Here is an 11,117-nt window from a genome sequence, read left to right on the forward strand (position 1 = left end):
ATAGCGGAACGTAAGGTACCAAAACATGGGAGCCGGGCAAACCCAACTATTGACCCAAGACATGATTCGGAGCTGATGCATATAATGCTATAAGTTCGGGGTTTCCACTGTCAAAAGTGTTCGGACGTCTCACGCCGTATTATGGGGTACGCTTAAGCCCCTGGCGTATTGGCCGTACCAGAGTGTACGGGTGCTGAATGTCATGAATGAACATATATATATAAAAGAATAGAGAATGCGGTAATAGTCTAGTGCTATGCATTGTTTATTCAAAAAGGTGCATCGAAGCAGAATGATACAAGTAGTGCGATAAGAAAAAAGTAGGACTATTTGACATGTCCCCTCCAAGGGCAAGCTGAGGAATGGGATTTAAAGCAGGTATTTCACTCGTTATCAGAGACCACCTGGGAATTCCATGGTGTGACGTAGCTTTCTGCCTCCTTGGTTGTTGTATCATGTGTCCGACATTCATACTGCCGGACAGGGTTTCCAGAGAGTAAAGTCCTAAAAGAGAGAAAAAATAACAAAGCGGGAAGCCCCTAGTGCGGTTGAGCCTCGTTTTGGGGCGTGCCGTAGTCGTGCCCCCCCCCCCCACCTATGCCCATGGTATTTTCAATGCGTAATTATGTACGCGTGGTGCGGATTTCGCCGTTTGGCTGGGACTGGGGCGAGGGCCGCATTGCTATGCGAGCTTGGAACGTGCCAGGCGGTCTTGTTGCAGATTACTTGGGCGCACTTGACGTTGTCCGGGTGTTTAATCGCCGAACTGGTGGATTGCCTGAAGAGGCTGCTTTGTGCTTCTCCTGCGAGGGCTGCAGTGGGCTGCTCAGTGCGGAGAGAGCGCTCTGTGTTTCCATTGACTGTGATGACCCCACAAGGTCCTAGCATCTTGAGCTTGAGGTATGCATAATGCGGTACCACATTGAATCTCGCAAATGCGGTTCGCCCGAGCAGTGCGTGATAGCCACTGTGGAACGGGACTATATCGAAGATTAACTCCTCGCTTCGGAAGTTATCCGGGGATCCGAAGACCACTTCAAGTGTGACTGAGTCTGTGCAATGGGCCTCTACACCTGGTATGACGCCTTTGAAGGTCGTTTTTGTGGGTTTGATCCTTGAGGGGTCTATACCCACTTTGCGCACTGTGTCCTGATAAAGCACGTTCAGGCTGCTGCCGCCATCCATAAGGACTCGAGTGAGGTGAAATCCGTCGATGATTGGGTCTAGGACCAATGCGGCGAATCCGCCATGACGAATACTAGTGGGGTGGTCCCTGCAATTGAAGGTGATCGGACAGGAGGACCATGGGTTGAACTTTCGGGCGACTGGCTCCAACGCATATACGTCCCATAGCGCACGCTTCCGCTCCCTCTTGGGGATGCGGGTTGCGTATATCATGTTCACCGTCCGCACTTGTGGGGGGAACCTCTTATGTCCTCCGGTGTTCGGCGGCCAGGGCTCCTCCTCGTCATCGCTATGTAACCCCTTATCTTTGTTTTCGGCATTTAACTTGTCGGCCTGCTTGAACACCCAACATTCTCTGTTGGTGTGGTTGGCTGGCTTGTCGGGGGTGCTGTGTATTTGACACGAGCGATCGAGTATACGGTCCAAACTGGACGGGCCCGGAGTGCTTCTTTTGAATGGCTTTTTCCGCTGACCGGATTTAGAGCCTCTGAATCCGGCATTGACTGTCGTATCCTCGGTATTGTCGCTGTTGATGCGGCGCTTGTATTTGTTGCGACGTGACCTGCCATTGCTATCCTTGGTATCTGAAGTACCATGGTTCTTTGATATATTATTGCTGCGAGCCAGCCAGCTATCATCTCCCGCGCAAAAGCGGGTCATGAGTGTCGTGAGGGCTGCCATAGATTTTGGCTTTTCTTGGCCAAGGCACCAGGCGAGCCACTCGTCACGGATGTTGTGCTTAAAAGCTGCTAGGGCCTCTGCATCCAGATAGTTGATGATTTGATTTTTCTTTGTCAGGAACCGTGTCCAGAATTTCCTGGCCGATTCCTCTGGCTACTGAATTATGTGGCTCAAGTCATCGACATCTGGTGGTCGCACATAAGTTCCCTGGAAGTTGTCGAGGAATGCGGCTTCCAGATCTTCCCAACAGCCAATGGATTCTGCTGGCAGGCTGTTGAGCCAATGCCGAGCTGGTCCTTTGAGCTTGAGTGGGAGGTATTTGATGGCGTGTAGATCGTCACCACGGGCCATGTGGATGTGCAGGAGGAAGTCCTCGATCTATACCGCAGGATCTGTTGTACCGTCGTATGATTCGATATTTACGGGTTTGAAACCCTCTGGGATTTGGTGATCCATTACTTCGTCTGTGAAGCATAGGGAGTGTGCGGCGCCTCTGTACTGGGATATGTCGCGACGCAGCTCAAATGAGTCTTGGCCGCTGTGTTTGGCCCGGCCGGATTTACTTTTAGTGTATCCAGCATGACGGTTATCGTCTCACGTAGTGGCGCGCCCTCGTGATCCGTAGATTGATCTTGCGTGTTTTGCTTTGTCCTCCAATACGTCTCGCAGGTCTAGCGTGTTTCCCCGTGCCTTGACATTTTTATTTGAGTGGCGTCGGGGTGCGGGCTGAGCTTTTGGCTGAAATGCCTCTCTGTCGTGGCCACGAGGTGGCCGATCAGCCACGTCATACGCTGGAGATGTAGGTTTTAATGCTTCGTCCTCCAGTTGGGGTAGCAACCTGCGCTTTGGGTAACTCTTGGAGGCGAGTTCGAGTTCATATTACTCGGCCGCAAGGACTTCAGTCCATCTGTCAGCTAGCAAATCTTGATCAACTTGAAGCTGCTGTTGCTTTTTCTTAAGGCTATTTGCCATGGCTATAAGCCGACGCTTGAAGCGCTCTTGCTCGACGGGGTCCTCAGGCACGACAAATTCGTCATCGTCGAGGCTTGCCTCGTCTTTGGAGGGAGGCATGTAATTATCATCCTCCGCCTCTCCATCTGCCGCTCTCTCGGGAGGGCTGGCTTCTCCATCCCCCTGCTCTAAATCTTGCTGGAGGGGATTGTCGTCATCTTCGGCACTATCCGGAGTGCTATTATCTCCTATGCCGGTATCACCGCTTTTTCCTTGGCGAGACTTAGAGCGGCGCCGCTGTCGTTGGCGCTTGGGTTGCTTCTTGGAGGGGTCATCCTCCGCTGTCCCGTCGCCATTGCCTTCTTTGGGTGTGTCCACCATGTATATATCATATGATGAGGTGGCTGTCTAGTGCCATGTGGGCAGTGTTCCTATTCGTCTCCTGCATCGTCGTCCATACCATCGATGTCTTCGGAGTCGAAGTCGAGCATGTCGGTCAAATCGTCGACAGTGGCTACTAAGTGGGTGGTGGGTGGGCGGCGAATTTCTTCGTCATCCGCATCCCAATCCTGCCGGACATAGTTCGGCCAGAACTCTCCTGACAAGGAGAGAGACCTTAATGAGTTCAGTATGTCGCCGAAGGGCGAGTGCTGAAAGATATCCGTGGAGGTGAACTCCATGATCGGTGCCTAGTCGGATTCAATACGCACGGGCGTAGGCGGTTCGGAGTCCGTGGCCGGGGAAGAATCTGGCAGTTTGGCGTCACGGCTCTCGTGAAGGGTAAGGTCGATAGTTGGCTCGATCGCCGCTGAGAATGCGGCCTCCATGGCGGGGTCTATCCACCCGTCCATGGATGGCGCAATTGGCTCCGAATTGAGGGTCGGAGCAGTTGCCAGTGCGGTCTCCTGAATATCGTCCGATGGTAGAGCTAAATCATGCTCATCATGACCGTGCGGCGCACTCAGCAGGGGCTCGAATCCGTCGAAGATCAAGTCTCCGCGGATGTCGGCCGTGTAGTTTAAGCTTCCAAACCTGACCTGGTGGCCAGGGGCGTAACTCTCGATTTGCTTCAGATGGCCAAGCGAGTTGGCCCGCAGTGCGAAGCCGCCGAATACAAAGATCTGTCCGGGGAGAAAAGTCTCACCCTGAAGTGCATCACTATCGATGATCGAATATCCCCGGATAGAAAGCAATGAACATTGAGAGCTCATCGGACAGATAGCGATGCAGTCCAGGGTCTATACCACATTGAGGAATATGAACTTGAATGCCCCTCCAAGAGTTACCCAAAGCGCAGGTTGCTACCCCGACTGGAGGAGGAAGCACCAAAACATACATCTCCAAGTGTATGACGCGGCTGATTGGCCACCTCGTGGCCGCGACAGAGAGGCATTTCAGCCAAAAGCTCAGCCCGCAACCCAACGCCACTCAAATAAAAATGTCAAGGCATGGGGAAATACGCCAGACCTGCGAGACGTATTGGAGGACAAAGCAAAACACGCAAGATCGATCTACGAATCATGAGGGCGCGCCACTATGCGAGACGATAACTGTCATGCCGGATACAGTAAAAATACATCCGACCGGGCCAAACACAGTGGACAAGACTCATTTGAGCTGCGTCGTGATATAGCCCAGTACAGAGGCGCTGCACACCCCCTATGCTTCACAGACGAAGTAATGGACCACCAAATCCCAAAGGGTTTCAAAACCATAAATATCGAATCATACGACGGCACAACAGATCCTGCGGTATGGATCGAGGACTTCCTCCTGCACATCCACATGGCCCGCGGTGACGATCTACACGCCATCAAATACCTCCCACTCAAACTCAAAGGACCAGCTCAACATTGGCTCAACAGCCTGCCAGCAGAATCCATTGGCTATTGGGAAGATCTGGAAGCCGCATTCCTCGACAACTTCTAGGGCACTTATGTGCGACCACCAGATGCCGATGACTTGAGCCACATAATTCAGCAGCCAGAGGAATCGGCCAGGCAATTCTGGATACGGTTCCTGGCAAAGAAAAATCAAATTGTCGACTGTCCGGATGCAGAGGCCCTAGCAGCTTTTTAAGCACAACTTCCATGACGAGTGGCTTGCCCGGCACCTTGGCCAGGAAAAGCCGAAATCTATGGCAGCCCTCACGACACTCATGACCCGCTTTTGCACAGGAGAAGACAGCTGGCTGGGTCGCAGCAATAATATATCAAAGAACCATGGTACTTTGGATACCAAGGATGGCAATGGCAGGCCACGTCGCAACAAACACAAGCGCCGCATCAACAACGACAATACCGAGGATACGACAGTCAATGCCGGATTCATAGGCTCTAAACCTGGTCAGCGGAAAAAAGTCATTCAAAAGAAGCACTCCGAGCCCGTCCAGTTTGGACCGTATACTCGATCGCTCGTGTCAAATACACAGCACCCCCGACAAGCCAGCCAACCACACCAACAGGGATTGTAGGGTGTTCAAGCAGGCCGGCAAGTTAAATGCCGAAAACAAATACAAGGGGTTGCATAGAGATGACGAGGAGGACCCCCGGCCGCCGAACACCATAGGACAGAAGAGGTTCCCCCCACAAGTGCGGACGGTGAACATGATATACGCAACCCACATCCCCAAGAGGGAGTGGAAGCGTGCGCTAAGGGACGTATATGCGTTGGAGCCAGTCGCCCCAAAGTTCAACCCATGGTCCTCCTGTCCGATCACCTTCGATCGCAGGGACCACCCCACTAGTATCCGTCATGGCGGATTCGCCGCACTGGTCCTAGACCCAACCATTGACGGATTTCACCTCACTCGAGTCCTTATGGACGGCGGCAATAGCCTGAACCTGCTTTATCAGGACACAGTGCGCAAAATGGGTATAGACCCTTCAAGGACCAAACCCACAAAAACGACCTTCAAAGGCGTCATACCAGGTGTAGAGGCCCATTGCACAGGCTCAGTCACACTTGAAGTGGTCTTCGGATCCCCGGATAACTTCCGAAGCGAGGAGTTAATCTTTGATATAGTCCCGTTCCGTAGTGGCTATCATGCACTGCTCGGGCGAACCGCATTTGCGAGATTCAATGCGGTACTGCATTATGCATGCCTCAAGCTCAAGATGCCAGGACCTCGGGGGGTCATCACAGTCAATGGAAACACAGAGCGCTCTCTCCGCACGGAGGAGCACACTGTGGCCCTCGCAGCAGAAGCGCAAAGCAGCCTCTTAAGGCAATCCACCAGTTGGCGATTAAAGACCCGGACACCTTCAAGCACGCCCAGAGTAATCGGCAACAAGACCGCCTGGCACGTTTCGAGCTCGCATAGCAATGCGGCCCCCACCCCAGTCCTACCCAAACGACGAAATCCGTGCCACGCGTACATAATTATGCATTGAAAATACCATGGACACATGGGGGAGGGGGGCATGACTACCGCACGCCCCAAGACGTGGCTCAACCGCACTAGGGGCTTCCCGCTTTGTTATTTTTCTCTCTTTCAGGACTTTAATCTCTGGAAACCCTGTCCGGCAGTATGATTGCCGGACACACGATGCAACAACCAAGGAGGCAGAAAGCTACGTCGCACCACGGAACTCCCAGGTGGCTTTTGAAAACAAGTGAAATACCTGCTTTAAATACCATTCCTCAGCTTGCCCTTGGACGGGACATGTCAAATAGTCCAACTTTTTGCTTATCGCACTACTTGTATCATTCTGCTTCGACGCACCTTATTAAATAAACAATGCATAGCACTAGACTATTATCACATTCTCTATTCTTCTTTATATATATATATATATATATATATATATATATATGTTCATTCATGACATTCAGCACCCGTACACTCTGGTACGGCCAATACGCCAGGGGCTTAAGCATACCCCATAATACGGCGTGAGAAGTCCGAACACTTTCGACAGTGCGGCACCCCGAACTTATAGCATTATATGCATCAACTCCGAATCATGTCTTGGGTCAATAGTTGGGTTTGCCCGGCTCCCATGTTTTGGTACCTTACGTTCCGCTATATCGGCTAAGGTAGCACTGGGAGAACTATTACGATTGTGCCCCGGTTCATCTAGGCTAAGCACCTCAGTAGAGAAAGCTAAAACTGACTGTCATGATAAGTCGAGAGCTGGCCGCTGTTCGAGAGGTCTCGAGTCCCTAAAGACTTATGCTGCTTAGAGCGAGGAGTCGGCTTTGTCCGGCTTAAGGCGTGTATAGCGCCCCGAATTCGGCCTTCCCAATACTAGGGCCTTCGCCAAAATTTAAAATTGTAGACTTCTATGGCTAAGTGAGAGTGATAAAGCATTATAGTCCGGTTGCCTTGTTCGTTGTGCTGAGCACCTCCCTCGAAGGACCCAACAATGGGAAAAAGAGTGCTCAGGTTTATCCCGAACACCCCAACACTCGTGGCATGGGGGCAAAAGCCGACAACTGGCCATCTCTCAGATTTGATAAACAGCCGCACAGAAGGTAATATTTTAAATTGAAACAAGCGTTGCATAGCGCACATGAACAAGTTTTCATAATACAGGATCACACGAGCAAGTTCATTCAAAAATTACATCCTTCGCACACTCGTCCGCCACAAGACGGGCACCCTTCAGGACACCCTCATAATACTTCTCGGGGTGGCGATGCTCCTTGCCCTGCGGCGGCCCCTCCTTCACCAGCTTCTCGGCGTCCATCTTGGCCCAGTGCACCTTTGCACGGGCAAAAGCCGGCCGTCGGGCACCTTCGATACAGACGGACCGCTTGATGACTTCTAGCCGTGGGCAGGCATCCACAAGCCGCCTCACCAGGCCAAAGTAGCTGTTGGGAAGGGAGTCGCCATACCACATCCGTACTATAAAGCCCTTCATGGCCTGTTCGGCCGCCTTGTGCAGCTCGACCAGTTGCTTCAGCTGGTCGCTCATAGGAATCGGGTGTTCGGTCCCAGTATACTGAGACCAGAACAACTTCTCCGTTGAGCTTCGCTCCTCGGCCTGGTAATACTTCACGGCATCCAACATGCTGCGGGGCACCTGCGAATGCTCCTGGAGAGCTCCGGACCCAGGTAAGTAACAAGTAATTTACTTTCACATGCTTGGTTTGCATATTGAATGCCTTACCCGCAACTATCTTCCTCTTCACGAGAGACTGGAGCCCTTGCTGCACATCGCCCACCCGTGCCTCTTGTTTTTCCCGCTCGGTGCGCTCCTCGGCCGCTTTGTTTTCGGCCTCGGACAACGCTTGCTTCAGGGTCGCCACTTCAGCCGTGGCCCCTCGCACATTCATGATGATCCTGTCATTTAGCAACCACATTTTCTTTTTTATATAGACAAGGTATTACTTACCTTTGTTCTCCTCGAGCTGCCTCTTGGCAAGGCCGAGCTCTTTCTCGGACCGCTCGAGGTCCTGCTTCAGTGCAGCGACCTCCGCAGTCAGTGCGGCAGTGGTCAGCAGTGAAGCCTGCATACGCATACAGACATACTTATATTAGACTCCTGCAGATATTATTTGATCCTCTATTCGGCTTTTCTTTGTGAACACCAGACAGAGCATCAGGGTCTACTGTCTATGCGGTAATATTTTCCTATATTTTAAATACTTACCTCAAAGCCTGTTAGAAGGCTGGCATAAGCTACAGTTAGTCCGCTCTTGGCGGACTGAACCTTCTTGATCACTGCACTCATAATAGTGCCGTGCTCTTCGTCGATGGAAGCGCCGCGAAGCGCTCCCAGCAGGTCGTCTAGTGCCTCTGGATGGACAGAGGTCATTGGCACGGATGGCTTGCCCCTTTTGGAAGGGGGCCGCCTGCCCGAGTCCGGAACCACTGGAGGTTCCGGCGCGGTGTTCGGCTGAGGACCGAACTTGGAGCCCCCGGGAGCCTTGCTCCCTTTGCTCCTGGAGTCCGGAAGGTTGCCTTGAGGCGCCTCCAGGACTGTATCCCCCCGGCTCGGTGCCCCTTGAGACAATACCTTGGCATTGTCCGTAGGGCAAGGAGAGGAGGCGGTTGGAAGTGTATCACTATTCATGTCCGACGAGTCCAAGGAACCGTCCGACGATGATATGTCGATACGGGCTTGGGGCGGACTGCATAATCATATTTGACATTAGAGAAGCAGTGCGACAAAGGTATGTTATGAGTTACTCTGGTATCTGAATACTTACGACTTCGCCAGGGGCTTGGCCCTGAGCAGCCACTCATCTTCGCCGTCGGCGGCGGTGGTGGAGCAGTCCGGAAGCAGAGTCCTTCCCTTCTTGGACCCTTCAGCCTCCCCGGTTGGGGCGGCCTTCCTTTTCTTGTCTCCCCCGGTTGGAGGGGGAGAATATTCATCTTCCTTCTCCTTTTTTTCATGGGAGGAGTGCGTCTCGGTGTTATCGGACGATGAGTCCGATACTACCTGGCACCGAGAACTCTTTCGGGTTCCCTTGGCCTTCTTCTTGGTATTACCCGGCACCTCATAAGGACCCGGAGTCCACATCTCCGTCAGGAGAGCGTCTGCAGGGTCTTCGGGCAGAGGGGTCAGACAGTTAATCTGCTCCGATGTCTCCACCCAGTCCTATCAAAGGCATGGGAGCTCAGACCCCGCACATGGTTAAGCTATGGGAAATAAATATCCTACTAGATGTACAGAACTTATCGAATTCACAAGGCGCTTCGCGCTTAGCCCGTGGTCCTCGGTAAGAGAAGGAGGGACCTCGGCACCCTTGAACATCACCCTCCAGACATCCTTATGTGTCGTGTCGAAGAGCTCATGTAGATTCTAGTGCTGGGCCAGGTCGAACTCCCATAAGTTGAAAGCCCGTTGTTGACACGGGAGGATCCGGTGGAAGAGCATGACCTGGACTATGTTGACAAGCTTGAGTTTCTTGCCTATCATCTTCTGGATACACTTCTGGAGTCCGTCCAGCTCCACCGATGAGCCCCAGGACAGGCCCTTCTCCTTCCAGGAAGTGAGCCGCATGGGGATTCCGGATCGAAACTCGGGGGCCGCCACCCAGTTGGTGTCGCGCGGCTCGGTTATTTAGAACCACCCCGATTGCCACCCCTTTATGGTCTCCACGAAGGAGCCCTCGAGCCATATAACGTTGGGCATTTTTCCCACCATGGCTCCGCCGCATTCCACTTGTTGGCCGCCAACCACCTTCGGCTTGATATTGAAGGTCTTTAGCCACAGGCCGAAGTGGGGCCGGATGCGGAGGAAAGCCTCGCACACGACGATGAACGCCGAAATGTTGAGGATGGAATTCGGGGCCAGATCATGGAAGTCCAGCCCATAATAGAACATAAGGCCGTGGACGAATGGATGGAGGGGAAACCCCAGTCCGCGGACGAAGTGGGGGAGGAAAACCACCCTTTCATGAGGTTCGGGGTAGGGACGACCTGCCCCGCGGCTGGCAGCCGGTGCGCGATATCCGCGGCTAAGTATCCGGCTCCATGTAGATTTTTGATGTGTCCCTCCGTGACGGAGGAGGCCATCCACTTGCCTCCCGCTCCGGACATGTTTGGAGAGAGTTGAGGAGAAGGATGTGGACTTGGGCGTTGGAGCTCGAGTGCGCGAGAATCGATGAGCAAGGAGGAAGAAGGCGTGGGTAGAAAAAGGTGAAACATTATCCCTTTATAAGGGCGGACGAAACTATGCGCCCCCACCAGCCGGGTAAAACTCGCTTATCCCCCAAGCGCCGTAATTGGTGGCGCGGTTGGGTTACCCACGCCCGTATTGATGGGAATCCTGTAATAAGGGGAACACGATCTCTGCTTTGACAAGACGTGTCAAGAAACCGCCTCGCGTTATGTGCGGGGCTGGTTAAAGAAAAACGGTTCGAATAATTACTGGGCCATGGCGTGATGTCATGCTGCCAAAATGTGTCAGCAGATTAGATTTGTGGAAATATTATTCTCTCTGCGGTGGTATGTGGAACTTATTTTGCAGGGTCGGACACTATCCTTGTATTCAAACTCTTCTGTGGTGTATTCGGAGGAGGAACCCGCCTTGCAATGCCGAAGACAACACTGCGTGCCAGACTCATCATCATTGAAGCCTGGTTCAGGGGCTACTGAGGGAGTCCTGGATTAGGGGGTCTCCGGACAGCCGAACTATATCGTTTGGCCGGACTGTTGGACTATGAAGATACGAGATTGAAGACTTCGTCCCGTGTCCGGATGGGACTCTACTTGGCGTGGAAGGCAAGCTAGGCAATACGGATATGCATATCTCCTCCTTTGTAACTGACCTTGTGTAACCTTAGCCTCCTCCGATGTCTATATAAACCGGAGGGTTTTAGTCCGTAGGACAACAGACAATCATACC

The sequence above is a fragment of the Triticum aestivum genome, chromosome 3A (assembly GCF_018294505.1).
Source record: "Triticum aestivum cultivar Chinese Spring chromosome 3A, IWGSC CS RefSeq v2.1, whole genome shotgun sequence".
Classification (NCBI taxonomy): Eukaryota; Viridiplantae; Streptophyta; class Magnoliopsida; order Poales; family Poaceae; genus Triticum; species Triticum aestivum.